The following is a 15,818-nucleotide window of genomic DNA, read 5'->3' on the forward strand; positions in this document are numbered from 1 at the left end:
CAGTGGCCGCTCCCGGCCACCGCAGCCTCGACCTGCTGGGCTCAGGCAATCCTTCCGCCTCAGCCTTCCGAGTAGCCGGAATTACAGGCATGTGCTACCACGCCCGACTGATTTTTTTTTTTTAATTTATTGTAGAGATGAGGTCTCACTGCCCAGGCGGGTCTCGAACCCGCGGGCTCAGGCAATCCACTCATCTCAGCCTCCCAAAGGCGCGGGATTACAGGCTGAGCCACCGAGCCCGGCTTGGCTCCTGAATATTTTATACCTCTTCAAGAACATACTCAGGGGCTATTATTAAGACAAATACCTTGGATGTGGGGAAAATGTGGGGTTCTGTGAAGTAATCTGGCAACTAAAAGCTATACTATCTGTTCTCTAAGTAGTGAGGGTTTTTTTTGTTTTTTTGTTTGTGTGTGTGTTTTTTATCAGTGCCAGAGAGCTCGGCCACCTGGTAAACTTTCTGATAACTTTCTAGAATTGAGACACCAGCAAAGCAAATACTTTTGGCAAGTGTAGTCATCATTGCTGAAAACTGGAAACACAGAATTGTGGTTTGCACTGCGTTTTCTACACAGATCATAAGGAAGGCATTGTCTCATCCCTAGTGAATAGGAACTTCAAGGCTTCAAGGTTTTGATGCTGTCTTCTTTTTGCTCTCCAGTGTAAATTTTGGTTGGTAAGAGTTCTTTAAGTTATTACAGAACCTAGAGCAAAACAATCTTGTCTAAGAAAATCATAACAAAGGGATAATCATATTTTGCATAGTTTTGGAAGCATAGCAAAGGAAGAATAAATTCATTTAAATAGATGTTTTAGATCTGACTGCCTTATGTCACATGATTGCCTAGTTTGTGAATAAGGTGTCTTAGTCAGCTTTTATTACCATTACAGAGGCTAGAATGCACTAGTGACTACACAGAGATTTATTAAATGATTAAATAGCTCACCATAAAGATAATGTTTCTGCAAACAGGCACAAGGTAACCGGCAAGGAAAGGCTACACTGATCTTCCCTGTGTACAACAAATAGGGGCAAGGCTCTATTTGTGAACTCTAACTACCCCATATTTCTGAGTATAGATTTAACTATTCCCTTGAAAGGATTAGTATACAATTCTTTTTTTTTTTTGAGTTGGAGTCTCACTCTGTCGCCCAGACTGGAGTGCAGTGGCCGCTCCCGACCACCGCAGCCTCGCCTGATGGACTCCGGCGATCCTTCCGCCTCAGCCTTCCGAGTAGCCGGAATTACAGGCATGCGCTACCATGCCTGGCTGTTTTTTTGATTTATCGTAGAGATGAGGTCTCGCTGCTCAGGCGGGTCTCGAACCCGCGGGTTCGGGCAATCCACTCACCTCAGCCTCCCAAAGGCGCGGGATTACAGTCTGGGCCACCGAGCCGGGCTAGTATACAATTCTTACTGTCAAGTATACCTCAATAAATCTTGAATTTAAATTTAAACTCTCCAGTGTTGTTTAAATTTAAATTTAAAGAAGAATTTAAATTTAAACTCTCCAGTGTTGTAATCCTCTATTGCCACTAGATGGCAAAAAAAGACTTGCTTGTCTTTCATTGGTACCTCCCCCCCCCCCTTCCCCATTGAAAAGCTTTCTCAGGAGAGAACAATAATTCACCAGTTTGTTTTTCTCCTTATTGTTGATATTTACAAATTTAAGAAAAAGATTGTTTTTATTTTTATTCAAATTATTTAAAAATAAAATAAACAGCTGAAGAGAGTTGCTAGTGTCTTATATCGAGATTAAATGCTAAGTAATAGTTCTGTGTTCCTCATTGAATTGGAGACTGTGGGACATAGGAATAAGCAGAAGACTTCATCTCTGTCCTTGAACTTGAATTAATGTATCGGTCAATAGCTGCCTTGCCTGGCCATTGCTTATGGTAAATAAAGGAAAGCTCTATGAGGAGCACCTGTGGTTCTAATGCTAATTCTGCTTCTGCTTTGTGTGATCACTAGAGAGCAAGGTAAGACACGGTGTTGGCTTCCATGGTAAGTGATTTTTAAAGCTTCAGCCAAGGCAGAACTCAAACTTGTCCCATAGCATGGTTTCAGTAGGGGTAGGGAATGCAGGGAGGATGACCTGCTATGTCAAGACAGACACTGTTGTTTTCAGTTAAGGACTTCAAACAAGGTATATTAGTTTGCTTGGGCTATCATAACAAAGTCCCTCAAACTGGGTGGTTTAAAAAACAGAAATTTATTGTCTTACAGTTCTGGAGGCTAGAAGTCAAGGATTGATTCCTTCTGAGGGCTGTGAAAGAGAATTTGTTCCATGCCTCCAGCTTGACTTGTGGTGGTTTGCTGGCGTTTCTTGTCATTCCTTCATTTGTAGAAGCTTTGCCCTAATCTCTGTCTTCATTTTTTTCATGGCATTCTCTGTGTCCACTTTGTGCTGATCTTCCCATTTTATAAGGATATCATTCATATTGGATTGGGGCCTGTACTACGCCAGTATGACCTCATCTTAATTAATTACAACTAAAATGACCCTATTGACACATAATGACCCTATTGACACACATAATGACCCTATTGAAACATTCTGAGGTACTGGGGACTAGTACTTCTACAAATGAATACAATTCAACCCAAAACAGAAGGCCTTAAAACTATTACTCAAATGGGAATTATAAATATCCTCTGGTTGATTTTTCTTTTGGGAGGCAGGGTGGTTAAATTGTATAAGATGGTTATACCTACTGTATAGAAATATATGGAATGTATCATTAATTCTTTATGCTAAAAAACAATGATAAATTGTTTCTTTTTCTCCTTCCTTCCTTCCTTTTCACACAATGATGTTGTGCTTACATCGTGTATGTGCTTGAAAAATACTGAATCAATGAAAAATAGGAAAGGCCTATCAGTAGGATAAGAAAGGTGAGTGTTTATCATATATCAAAATATTGATACTTATATTTAATGCTTTAAAGAAAAATGACAACACAGATCCTCATTAAGTTCTGAATGCCAAGTTTCCTGTAACAAATATTCTAAGGCTCTTGGCAAATAGGCCCATTTTTTTGTTTTTGTTTTTAGTCTTGGAGGGCACTAGCTGCTTATCTTGTAGGCAAGGCAAGATTCTCCTTATACTCCTTATAATGTCATTGTTCTATTTGCTAGTCAAGATGAACTCTGTTAGGGAATAATGTTACCTATAGCAGACAAACTGTCCACTAGGAAGAACACCCCCAAAAAGCATATTAACAAGTGATTCTGCTTTAGCAAGAACATGAGTCAATTGAGGTGGCATTGTAGCTGAATTTTAGTGTTGTATTATATTTGTCTTCACAACATGTGTTATTTATGTTTTGTTCATTAATACATACAACACACTTCTGAAGAATGCTTTCTATGTGATGGTCCAGTTTCCAATACAGAGAACTCTGAGCTGGATAAGTCATGATTTCTGCCTTCCAGAGGAACATTGCACTATGGAGTTGAGCCCATTCAGCAACCTGGAGATACACATGTGCATTTCAGCAGCATAAATGACCTGAATGTCCACTGAGACCAGTGCCAGAACCCAGGGAAAGTGCCAGATGCTTTGCAGGTGGTTGATGGAGATGCCATGACAGATTATAGGTTATTCTTGCCATTGCCTCTTCTCTCAAATCTTATTGACCATTCTGACAGCCATATTTACAGGACAGAGAAGTGAAGATGGGCAGAACACCTGGCTATATCTTTGAAGATATTTGCTGGATCTGATTGTCATCATGATTAGTATCTTTTTTCCCAATGAAGGACAACTCTTGAATGTCCTCTATAAACCATAACGTACGCGTTAATTCTTTAGTTTATCAGCATTCTCAAATAATATCGCTTCAATACTTAACTTTTTCCCCACCGGCTTAAATTTATTTTTGAAACTCTGTATTGGCAAATCTGTAAATCAATACACCAGAAAATGTGTATGTCATAGTCTAAATATAAGTTCTCTACAGTGCTAACTTACTATTAATTCACTATAGTGCCTAACTTAGCATGCCTGATTAACATGTCAAATTGAATTGCGTTTAGCCAATGCTTAGTAACCAATCATTAATTTGAAATTGAAGAAGAAATGCCCAGAAGGTAATCTCAAATCAAAATCAATGAATATTCTTTCATAATCAAAACTTTACACCATAATGACAGGTGTAAAGATCTCAGCATTTCTTGAGTTCCTACCTTGTACCAAGTGTCCAGACTTATGATGCAAATTCCTTTTCTGACCTTCATTCGTTATTCAAAAATAACAATTTTTTCCTACCGTGTTGATATAGAATTATATAGTATAAAAGGTTTGATAGTTAGGTTCACAAACCATCCTAGAAAAAGTGCCACATACCTCATTGCTGACTATCACTATGGTCACTTTCTAAGTGGGAAGCTATGCACCGACACCAGTGCCTAGTCCATCATTCAAAGCAATTTTGGAATTTTTCTGGAATGGCCATCAAAACTGTTGTCATTTTTTGTTGTGGCCTGACAATTAAGTTTGTGAACTTACCACTGTGTGCTGATGTTGGCAGCACTGTACAAGTAACTGTATTGGAAATCTTCTTTATTCAGCTGATCTGTCACCCAATGATTTTTTCTTTGCCCAAAGATAAATATTGAAAGGAAGACATTTGATGACATTCAGGACATCAAAGATAATACGACAGCTCTGATGGCCACTCCAGAAAGAGAGTTCCAAAATTGCTTTGACAGGTGGACTAGGAGCTGGCATTGATGCATAGCTTCCCAAGGGGAGCACTTTGAAGGTGACCATACTGATATTCAGCAATGAGGTATGTAGCACTTTTTCTTGGATTAGTCTATAAACTTAATTGTCAGATCTTGTATCATTCTCCATTAATTAATAGAGACAAAAAGTATATTTTATTAGGCTCTTATTAGAAACAAAATTCTTACCACTGTGAGAAAGATCAAATGATTTCTAGCCTTTAGAATTTTTGAATTTCATTAAAAAATTAATGCCTTAAATACTTCAATTAGGAAATGTATGCAGTAGTTAACATGTTTAAGAGCTTGGTAAAAAGTCATTTCAAAGAGACTCACTTCATGGAGGATGTAAATTATAACAAGAGGTCTTTTGATATTGACATCATGTTTGTGCTAAGGTCGTAGACTCTAATTATAATTTAAGTGTTTTGACATGTGCTGACATGTTTAACTTGCTGAAACACATTTAAATATTTCTATAAATCATCTACCAAAGGTGAAGAGAAGACCACTCACAAGTATCCTTGAAATTACTGCAGCATTCATCATGAAGTCATATTACAGAGTTGAAGTTGCTACTCCTTTTACAACTTTTACAAAGTTGTTAGTCCTTAAAATGAGAATGTTTGTGTGTCCTAGAAGGGTTAGGTAGTATTGATGCTGTCATTACTATAGGAGTCGTGATAAGGTGCCTTCAATGCTTGTAGGTAGATAAAATCGTCCTCATGAAGATATCTCATAGGACTCACCATACAGTACCCAAAAGTTTAATCATATACAGATATAACCATACAGTTTACAAACCAGTACAATGATAAATGACTGAGCCACGGATAAATGTCTAAGCTTTACTAAACTAACCAGGTTATATAACAAGATAAAATTGTCACTGAATTATCTGTAGTGTACACTCCTGTTTTAAAAAAAAGAGTAGTCTTATCTGCTTGAGTCTAGAAAGTGAGGAATTTTGTACTAGACAGAGACACTTTATCTAAAAGACACAGTCTGACCACTAGAAAACAAACAGGGTGGAGTACGTGGAGAAACTATTAGCTTTTCTTTATCGTTGTTGAAATATTGCTCAAGAGCATCCTAGCCTTTTGCTCTGATTCTTTGTGACTGAGCAACCTTCTGATAACACATCTATTTCCCAACTACCTAAGTACCTGGTGTCTTATACCAGGGAAAGAGGGTCCTGGGTTTGTTGGAAGTGTTTATTCTCTCATGGTAAATTAATAAATCTGCTGTTTATTTTAATATGATACATTAATAAATCTTCTAGTGTCTGCTTTATTATCAGTCTCTTGAGAATTTGGTTGTTAACCAGCCCCTAAAAGCTAAGTTAATTCTTTGTGCACTGAGAAATTCAAATTTCTGAGATTAAAAAGTCAAGGATCAGATTCTGGGTCCTAAAGTCCTGTAGACTCTAAGAGAGGCTCCCAGGCCCTGCTTAGGCTCACTGCTTGTCTTCCTCTCCGATATTGAGCGCTTTCCAAAGTCAGCATGCTCTAATTATGACCATCTGTCTTATTCTGTTTGTGTAGTTATAAAGGAATACGCGAGGCTGAGAAAGTTATAAGAAAAGTGATTTACTTGGCTCACGGTTCTGCAGGGTATACAAGAAGCATGACATTGTCAAATGCTTGACTTCTGGTGAGGGCCTCAGGAAGCTTTTACTCTTGGAAAGCAAGGGGAGCTAACATGTCACATGGTAAAAGAGGAGGTAAGGGAGGTGTCGGGATCTTTTAAACAACCTGTTCTATGTGAACTAGCAGAGCAAGAATTCTGCAAGGAAGGCAACAAGACTTTCATCATTCATAAGGATCTGCCCCCATGACCCAAATACCTTCACAAGGCTCCACCTCCAACATTGGGGTTCATATGTTTTTGTTTTTGGTTTTTTTTTTGAGTTGGAGTTTCATTCCGTCGCCCAGACTGGAGTGCAGTGGCCGCTCCCGGCCACCGCAGCCTCGACCCACTGGGCTCTGGCGATCCTTCCACCTCAGCCTTCCGAGTAGCCGGAATTATAGGCGTGCGCTACCATGCCCGGCTGATTTTTGATTTATTGTAGAGATGAGGTCTTGCTGCCTAGGCGGGTCTCAAACCCGCGGACTCAGGCAATCCACTCACCTCAGCCTCCCAAAGGCGCGGGATTACAGGCTGAACCACCGAGCCCGGCGGGGATCGCATTTTAACATGAGTATTTGTAGGGGTCAATCATCCAAGTTATATTACCATCCACTGATTAGTAGGTGATTTTAAATATCCAAATTTTCTCAGAAACAGGTTTTTAAATCTTTAAAACCTACCAACGTATAAGTACATAGATGTGGTAAGTCCCCTTATAAATCTTGTAGTTTGCAAGATCCTTTTTTTTTAATAGGAGAAAAGCCACACAAATTTACTTAACTTGCATACACAGGAGTATTCAGTACGAAAACCCAAGTTCCCAATGAGTTACAGAATATACCAAGGCTACAGAAGGAATGGGAACTTGGATTCTGGTAGAGCAGGTTGTGGGAGAGGGAAAGTAAGAATTCTATTGAGGGACAATAAAAGATTGCTAGAGGAAAATGAAGGGAACAGAAACTGGTTTGAAAATAGTTCTCTTTGGAAGCTGAATGAACTTGAGAGACAGGCATTATTTTGTGAAATATTTGGGCCTGATCTTATTATATTCTTCCTCTCCTTTCCTGAAATAGATAATGAGATAGCACAGATAGAAAGCAGCTTGGGAGAGGCAATGGGGAGGGGGAGGTTAGAGAGATCTTGAGGCAAAATGCTATATTTTTGGGTATTGCTTTCTGAGTCCCGCAACACTCTCCTGTATGTACTTCCTTAGATGTTTTACATATGAAAAACGGAGTTGTTGGCTGTGCAAGAGAAAAATAGAGTTCAAAGCTGAGTGCCAAAGAGTTCCATTTAACAAGTCTGTGTCTCATTTTTGGAGGTGGTGTTGCAGATGAACTAGTACTCTAGAGATGATACAGGCAAACAAATCCTTCATAAGAGCCATTTTTGTGGAGGCATAAGGTTAATGTTGACAAAAGTCTATAAATCAATTTTCTTAGAGTCTGGAGGGGAATTAGTTGAGGTGTCCAGATGTGGGACCAAGAGGAAGAAGGCAGTGGCAATCTGACAAGTTTTTCTCTCACCTGTATCACAAGGTGTAAGCTTCAGCTTGAGGGCCTAAGGAAAAATGAAGTAGTAATACTATTGATTCCAAGTTATAAAAATGAAAAAAAAAAGCATTTTAAAATGTTAGTTTGTAGCCAGAAGAGACTTCAGGATTCAGTTCAATTGTAGAAAATAATAAAAACTCAAAAATAATGGAAAAGAGGATATAAAACAGGTGTATTGCAGTTTTTTAAAACATGTTTTTCTCTCTCTCCAATCCTCCATTTCTACCAAAGACAAATAATTTAGGACCAATAAGTTTTAGTCATATTATACTTGGACTGATTTTGGATAAAGTGCAACAAAAATAATTATTTTCCAATAGGTTTTTGTGAAATTGGCATTGCTGAAACTTTTTTTTCATAAGGAATCTCAGTTTAGACTTTTTAAAAGTCTGTTAAGCCCAGCTAAGGATTTACCCGAGCCTACAGATGCCTGTATAAATTGGGTGACTTCTTCTCGTCCTTAGGTTCCATAATAACTTGGGATTCCTGGGCCTGTCAGAAAGTGACCTTCCTTACTCACCACAGGTCAGGAGTGTACTGTAAAGAAGATGACAAGTAACAAAGCCCATTTTACCACGGAGTTTTTATTGGCTCTAAAGGTCAGTTTCCGTTCCTCAAAGCAGTCTGCTTATGTATGAAAATATCATTCCAGTCAAAGCCTTGGTAAAATAACCAACATCTCCAATTGTGTCCTGTTACAAAATAAAACTGATTCTTATGGAACTTATGCAAATAACCATATTGCCATAAATTAATAGTCACAAGTAGTTTCAAAATCTGGGGAAATCAGGCAGAGAGGAAAAAGGTGCTTCCAATTTTGCTCACAAAGGGACATTTTACTCACTTGTCAAAAGCTATAAATAGCTCAAAAGAGAGAAACGCTTTACTGACTCTGAAAAACAAAACACAAATAATCAGCTTGGTTGGTAAGAAACTCTTACCCTTTTCCGGGCAGACAAGATTCCTGGGTTCTTTTTGCTGTGGCTTCCAGAAGCGAAGGGCAGCTTTGATCATCCTGCTCAACTATGTCAAACTATTAGGGTCCTGGCCGTTGGCCCAAGAAAAGTTAGCAGAAAAATCACCAGCATGAGACGGATTGATTAATAGGAGAAAAGGCATACAAATTTATTTAAAGTGTATACATAAGAATCTTTAGCATAAAGTCTTTGCAAGATATGTTTTGATACTGCACATCCTATCATGACAGTTTAATTCTTCTGCTAAAGTCCTCCTTTTAAAATTAGGCTCAATCAACTATCACATCCTGCCTTCATGCCTCAGTTCTTCCAGGCTTTATAATGCAAAGGGCTTGTGCCCAGTGTAACAGTTCAGTAAAAACAACAGCAATAAAAAATGTGTGAGTGATTATTATGAGTTAGCTAATATGCTAATTAGCTCTTCACCCTGTAAAACAATATCCATTGTACAGATTGACTAATAGAGACTTTTAATAATAAAGTAACTTGTTCAAAGTTACACAGTATTAACAATTTGAACCTATGCTTAATCGGACTCCAGGATTCATGCTCTTTATGGAACGGCCTACTGTTTCTTTCTGATTTATTAAATGAGTTTTAATATGATCTTGTTTTTCACTCGTACAAGAATGTTGCAGTAGCAAAAACCTCCTACATTAAAGACAACCTAGATGCTACAGCAGAGTAGATCTCACCCATTTAAAAAATGACTTATTTTTCACGTTTTTGAATTATGAACATATTGCCTAGAAATTAAGACAGGTGGCATGTAAACCAGAGCCAAATCATGAGGTTTGACACACTGAAGTGCTTGACTCTCTGTTGTTTACATGTTTTCTGACAGTGCGCGACTAAAGTACTAGTCTAAAGGGGGAGAGTTGGGTCCTCCATGATCAAGTAGGCTATATTTTCAAAGTCTGGTTATCCTAGCTTTCTGACTTTAATTAGCCTCTGCTTTGGGCTATGTTCAGTGCATGCTGTGAAAAAAAAAAGATAGACCTCTTCTTTCACACTAAGCATTCTTTTGATAAGAGATTGTCAATATGCGATTATCAGACCGCTGTATTTGAAAAATCTGGAGGACTTGCTGAGAAGGCACATTTCTGGGTTCTGAGGTTCTGATATTGCTGGTGTTAGGGGGATTATCCAGAAATCTAAGCTTTTAACAAATATTCTGCAAGATTTTGTTATATATATAATAGTGTAAGCCCTTGATTGCCTTTTGGTGTAAAATTCAAAAGATATAGTCACATTGATTAATTGAACTCTCATGTAATTCAAACATTTATTTCACTTTAAGATAAAAGAAACTATAAGACAATATATGAATAACATTACTATGGAGTTATATGATCATTTTCTAGATCTAGATTATATACAGCATGGGTTAGGATTAATTCAATTTATGTTCTTTTCTTATATGTATACATTAAAGCAATGGTTAAAAAGGGATCCCATTTAATTGGAATTGTCTACAGAATTGTTTGGGGCTTATAGTCTAATTTCTGAGAGTTTAAATTAATTCCCATATTTAAGCACTAGAGTATTTTATATATATATTCACACAGTATAATGTTCAGCTGGAGCTGGTTGAGGGATGTCTCCTTTAGGAAAGAATCCAGGATCTCAAGTTTACCATAGACTCCACCCAGCCTGCTCCACCCTGGTCCTTTGCCTGGCCTGTAGAAATTGTCTTGTCTCCCGAAGGAAACAGAAATAGGTCTGAAAAGAAGATTGAGACACATCTTACCACTCCATGCTTTCCAGTTTCATTTTCTGCTCTTTCTTTAATTCTCATGTTCAAGAATTGCTGGTTATTGTAAGATGGTAGACAGAGACTTCCATCCCTCTGTGTCCTTTCTGTGTCTAAAATGTTCTTTTCAACCTTATACTCTTGACCATCTTTTAAGACCCAACACAAGTATTATATCAACAGTGCAATCTTTCCTGACTTTGAGACCAGCTTAGGAATTCTTCCTCTGAGTTCTCCCCAAACTTTGCAAAAGTTTCTTGTGTCTTTTATCACATTTTACTATAAACATTTATTTACTTGAATATCTCCACCACAAAACTATGGATTTATTCAGTACTTGACATTTAAAAGAATTTTTTACCTAGGCTTAATATAGTAGGGACCATCTCAAACCCATAGTGAACCAGAAGATCTAATAATTACACAGATTCAATCTCTTAATTATTGTAGTAGTGGAAATTGTGACATTATTTTGGAAGAATACATAGCTACTTGGTTCTACTCAAATGTTTAGGGAGAGTTCATAAAATAGGCAGCACATTCTTTTTTAAATTTCATTATTGTGATTATACTTCCAAAATGAAGTTGCATATATCATAGAAGACCTGAAAAATCTACTTCATTAATGTTTTTCCTATCATAATATATTGCAACTACATCTTAGCTGAATGTAGTTTGTGATAATTTCTTAAAAGAACATTCTGTTCTATATTTAACTATAGCCTTATCTAACAGTGAAGTCACATTTAACTCTGAATTCTATTTAATCTCTTTTTAGTAAAATAGCCTATTTCCCCCTTCATGATAATGCCAGTTTCAGTTATTCACTATCATTTTCAACATTCCATTTCCCCCAAATATCATCTAAAGCTTTTTTTTTTTCCTTGAATATACTTATTAGTTTCTCCCTCTCTTTTTCTGGCCAAATGCCATGCAAGGTTTAATTAATTCCTTCTACAATATTTGCATGCTATGATTTTCTTTAATATATTCTGTCTACACTCTTGCCGTATTTAATTCAAGGGAACATTTGGGGAATGGATATGGTTTGCATAAAGGATGCTCTGCAAATAAATTATGCTGCTTCCAACTGCCAGAATGGGTAAGCAAAAACTTGCAAAACCATTTCTATAAAGTCCATCTGCAAACAATGAGAACACTTCTGATTAACACAGGTTAAAGCTACACTGAAAGTCATTAGTGCACTTCAATTGCACTTGCACACTTTAATTTTTAAAAAGTAATGCTGGATTTACATGTTTGAAATTACACTGTCAGCAGCAGTTTCAAAAAGAATGTGTAAATCAGCCCTGTTTGGCTGATAGTTCCCTGTCCAGATGGAATTGTGCACATGAATTTATAGAGCATTACAAGCTTGAAGTCCAGTGATTGTACTACAGTTCAAATTCCTTTCCTTTGTGAATTGTTGGCAGTATGATAGCATTTAATTTTTTGATAATAACTTTAACTCCATTAAAACTAACTGGGTGAATGAATTTAAAACATATTTCTAGAAGCTGTTAGGAAACAGAAACAGATCTGAAGCAAAGGAGAAGCAGGGTTAGAAAGTAGTGACTCTTGTATAAAGTGATGCGGAGAAAAATAATTTCATCCTGGTCAGCCCTCTGTATCCTTTCTCCTTCTTGGGGAGCTCTAATTAAACAGTAGAATGTGCAATCTGTGCAATATTGCATTTCTCTGGGGAAGCAAGCCTGGGATACCTGAGTTGCTGAGCCTGGGTGAACTTTTTTATTGGGTGCTCACTCTAGTTTGTCAACTTGCTGGTTGTCTAGGAAACCCAGGCAGAGAAGCACAAGTCACTGGTATTGCTAGCTGTGTGCTCTTCGACACAGCAATCAACTTCTCAAGACCTCAGCTTCCTTATTTTAAAATAGGAATTATGCGTCTTATAGAATTCCTTGGAAATTTGGATCTTATTCCAAATGAACTACATGTATTTGTTTCTCAAAAAGAACTATAGAATCATTTATCATTGGCTGCTAAAAAATACAAGTTTACATTTTTCTGATCTTCATGGCTTTACAGAATTTACACCCAGATGATAATTTTATTTCAGATGAATTAATACTGAGATTTATGTGGAGAGTGCCAGAATGCTAGAATTCCTTGTTATTTGTCTATGTGGACACAAATTATAGAGAGCAAAATGCTCAATTATCAAGATTTTGAGACTTTTAATTAACAGTTTTATTGCAAAATAATGGTAGCAGAGAAAAGAAAAGGGTGGCAAGATTTTTTAGGTAATGTCAAGAGGACAATTTCTAAGTTTTCTGGCACATATTAGGAGCATAATTTTCTGCTTCTTCATAAAATTGGCATGCAGAATCTCAGTGTCTCTGGTTTTATTGCTCATATACAACTCAAGCAAGATATTCCATATGGTCAGAGAGCCTAAGGCCTTCCTGGACCAGACTCTGAGGAAAGGAAGGCCTCTGTGTGGTATGCAGTAAACTTACAGACTACCTTCTATGCACTAGGCACTATGATTTACCTTTTTGCACTTATTTTTTACATTATGTCTTCACAATGATTTCTATTGCTCTCCTTCAGTACTTCATATACATAAAAAATACATTGCTAGAGGATATTGGTGATCTGAGAAGAACAGATCGCAACTTTTCTTTACCAAGGAACTGGATTATTTTCAAAACATTCCATGGATTTAAGGACACGAGAAATATCAGAGCTAGGCAACAGAAATATTTTTTTACATACTAAAATTAACAAGAGGTTAATAGACTAATTCTAAGCAAAAAAATAATTTTAAAACAAGATAAACACCAAGGACAATTGCTACGGTCTTGTATTCTAGTAAGAACACAGGTTTATTGTATGTAATAAGGTCGGCGATTGGGCTGTTCCAGAACAATGCTGGAGCTCATCCTAGGGGCTGGGAGTACAGGAACTGGAGGTAGATCAAGATTCATCTTGGCTTCCCTATTTTCCAACTTTGTGACTTTAGGCAGGTCACTCAGGCTCTCTGAGTATTTTCTATTTAATGAGAATAATAAAATGCCTACTTCATATGGTCCAGATGAGCTTAGTTTGTTTAAAATAATATGCCTAGCACAGTGCTAAATTCATGAACATTAAGTAAGTAATGCTATTTTTATTGTCTGGGCAACATGTAACAGAGAGCCTTCCTGGTGTCTAAGATTAGAGTGAATCCTTGGTGCCTAGGATTCCTGTATCCTCAGTTTAGAAACCAGTGGTTGGGGCACTGTGACTGGTATCAGGGTTCATACCTCAAGAGGTGACATAGACCTTCCATTTATAAGACAAAGAATCATCAGAAAGCAGACTCTCTTCTTAAACCTGGCCAAATCAGGTTACATATTTCTCTTCTTATGTAGCAGCACATAGACTTCAAGCCAAGTCCTTGTTAATGCAAGTATATATGAACTATTGACTTTAATAAATCTTCTGCACTATTTTAAAGAGTTGGTACCAACACTTAGCATTTGTATGTTAGCAAAGACACAATGCACAAATTTATAGCAAAACACATATCTCATCTGAATATTCCCTTGACAGAAGCAGCAGTTAACTGCTCATTCCTTACCATCTTTCCTACCATAGTACAGAAAGGCATTAATGCTTCCAAGTGAAACATGAGAGCTACTTTTCTGCATTATTGATTTATAAGTACTTTGAAGTACTATAATAAGAATGATAGTAAAATTCCAAATTGTCACAAAAACCAAAATACGAAAAAGCCTATTGGAATTTATTTTAATCATCTTTTAAGTCTATAAAAATAGTCAAGATCAAGAATATCATTGATTTTTATTTTTAAAAGTACTTTCCCTTAGGGCATTAGGTTGTTGTATTAGAGGAAGTATTCTTTTAGATCACTTTGTGTGAATTTTATAAATTAATGAAGAACTTGCTTGGGGGCAAAGCATGCCATACAAGAGATTGTTTGTTAGAGAGAAAAAAGTCTAAAAGTCATAGATTTTCTTCTATTTAGACACCTTAAAACTCGGGCTAGTTTGAAGTCTTCTTGAGGAACAACCATATACAGTTGCCTGTACAAGTGAAGAGCAAAGTCCCAGAGGTTCGTCTGAGAAATGTTTTGATTCATACCTGATGTCAGCAGTGAGGTGGCTTAGTCTAAAATAAGACATGAAAAATTTCCAAGACTTACTATCTGCGGTATAATTTAAATTCATGAAGGGAGGTTTTAAGAGGGAATTTTTTTTTCTAGAGCATCAAAACAAGAAATTATTAACTTCAGAGTCGACAAGATGATAGTCCCAGAGGATAGGGAAAATGTCTTAGTTAGAACAGAGCAGCATTTTAATGTCTATTTAAGACCTCTTAAACATTGCAAAACAAGTAGAAAATATTCAAGGCACTATCCATAGTTTCTGGTTCTCAGCTGTCTGTGCTGATCTGATGATTAACTGCTAGAATTAGCTGTCAGGATCATCTCTTAAAAGGCAGATTTCTAAACTATACACTAACCCTGATGACAGAGATTTTGAGGAAGAGGCAAGACAATTTTGGTGCAAAACAAGGACTAAGAATTGCCATTGTATAGCTTTTGGCACCCCATGTTTCAGGTTGTAGGAAAAAGGTTCTGGATTTTTAAGAGAAGAAAGCACCATCTTGGTTTTCTCCATTACCATATGCACTCATGGAAAGTGAAATTTTTATTAGAACATTTAGCAGCCAGGTATTTTTTGAATATTTTATTTTAGTTTTGTGTGTATTTATTCAATAAATGATCTTTGATTATTTCATTACATATAATCAACTGTAATTCCTGTTGGTAATAAAAGAATGAATCAAACAATTGAAATTATCTCAATTTATGCACATCCTAATTGTAAAGATACATGAGAACCAGAAGAATAAAATATAAAGCATTCTGATTAGTTGCATGCTCAGGCTATTATGAAAGAATGGAGGTGGCAAATGAGACCTTTATCCTAGATTGAAGAGGGGAACTTCTCAGAGTACGCAATGCTTAAACCAAATCTAGAAAAATGATTGTATAACTTGAGGGTGTCTATGAGAACATGTTTCAGACATAAAATGTCAGGTTAAAACGCTCAAGGGTATAAAATAGCTGGGATTAAAAAGTAGTTAAATATTTCACTTTAAATATTTCTGCATATATTTAATTTAAAATAGATATAGAAATTAAACAT

The sequence above is a fragment of the Carlito syrichta genome, unplaced genomic scaffold (genome assembly GCF_000164805.1).
Source record: "Carlito syrichta isolate Samal-C Ts95f unplaced genomic scaffold, Tarsius_syrichta-2.0.1 Scaffold307735, whole genome shotgun sequence".
Lineage (NCBI taxonomy): Eukaryota > Metazoa > Chordata > Mammalia > Primates > Tarsiidae > Carlito > Carlito syrichta.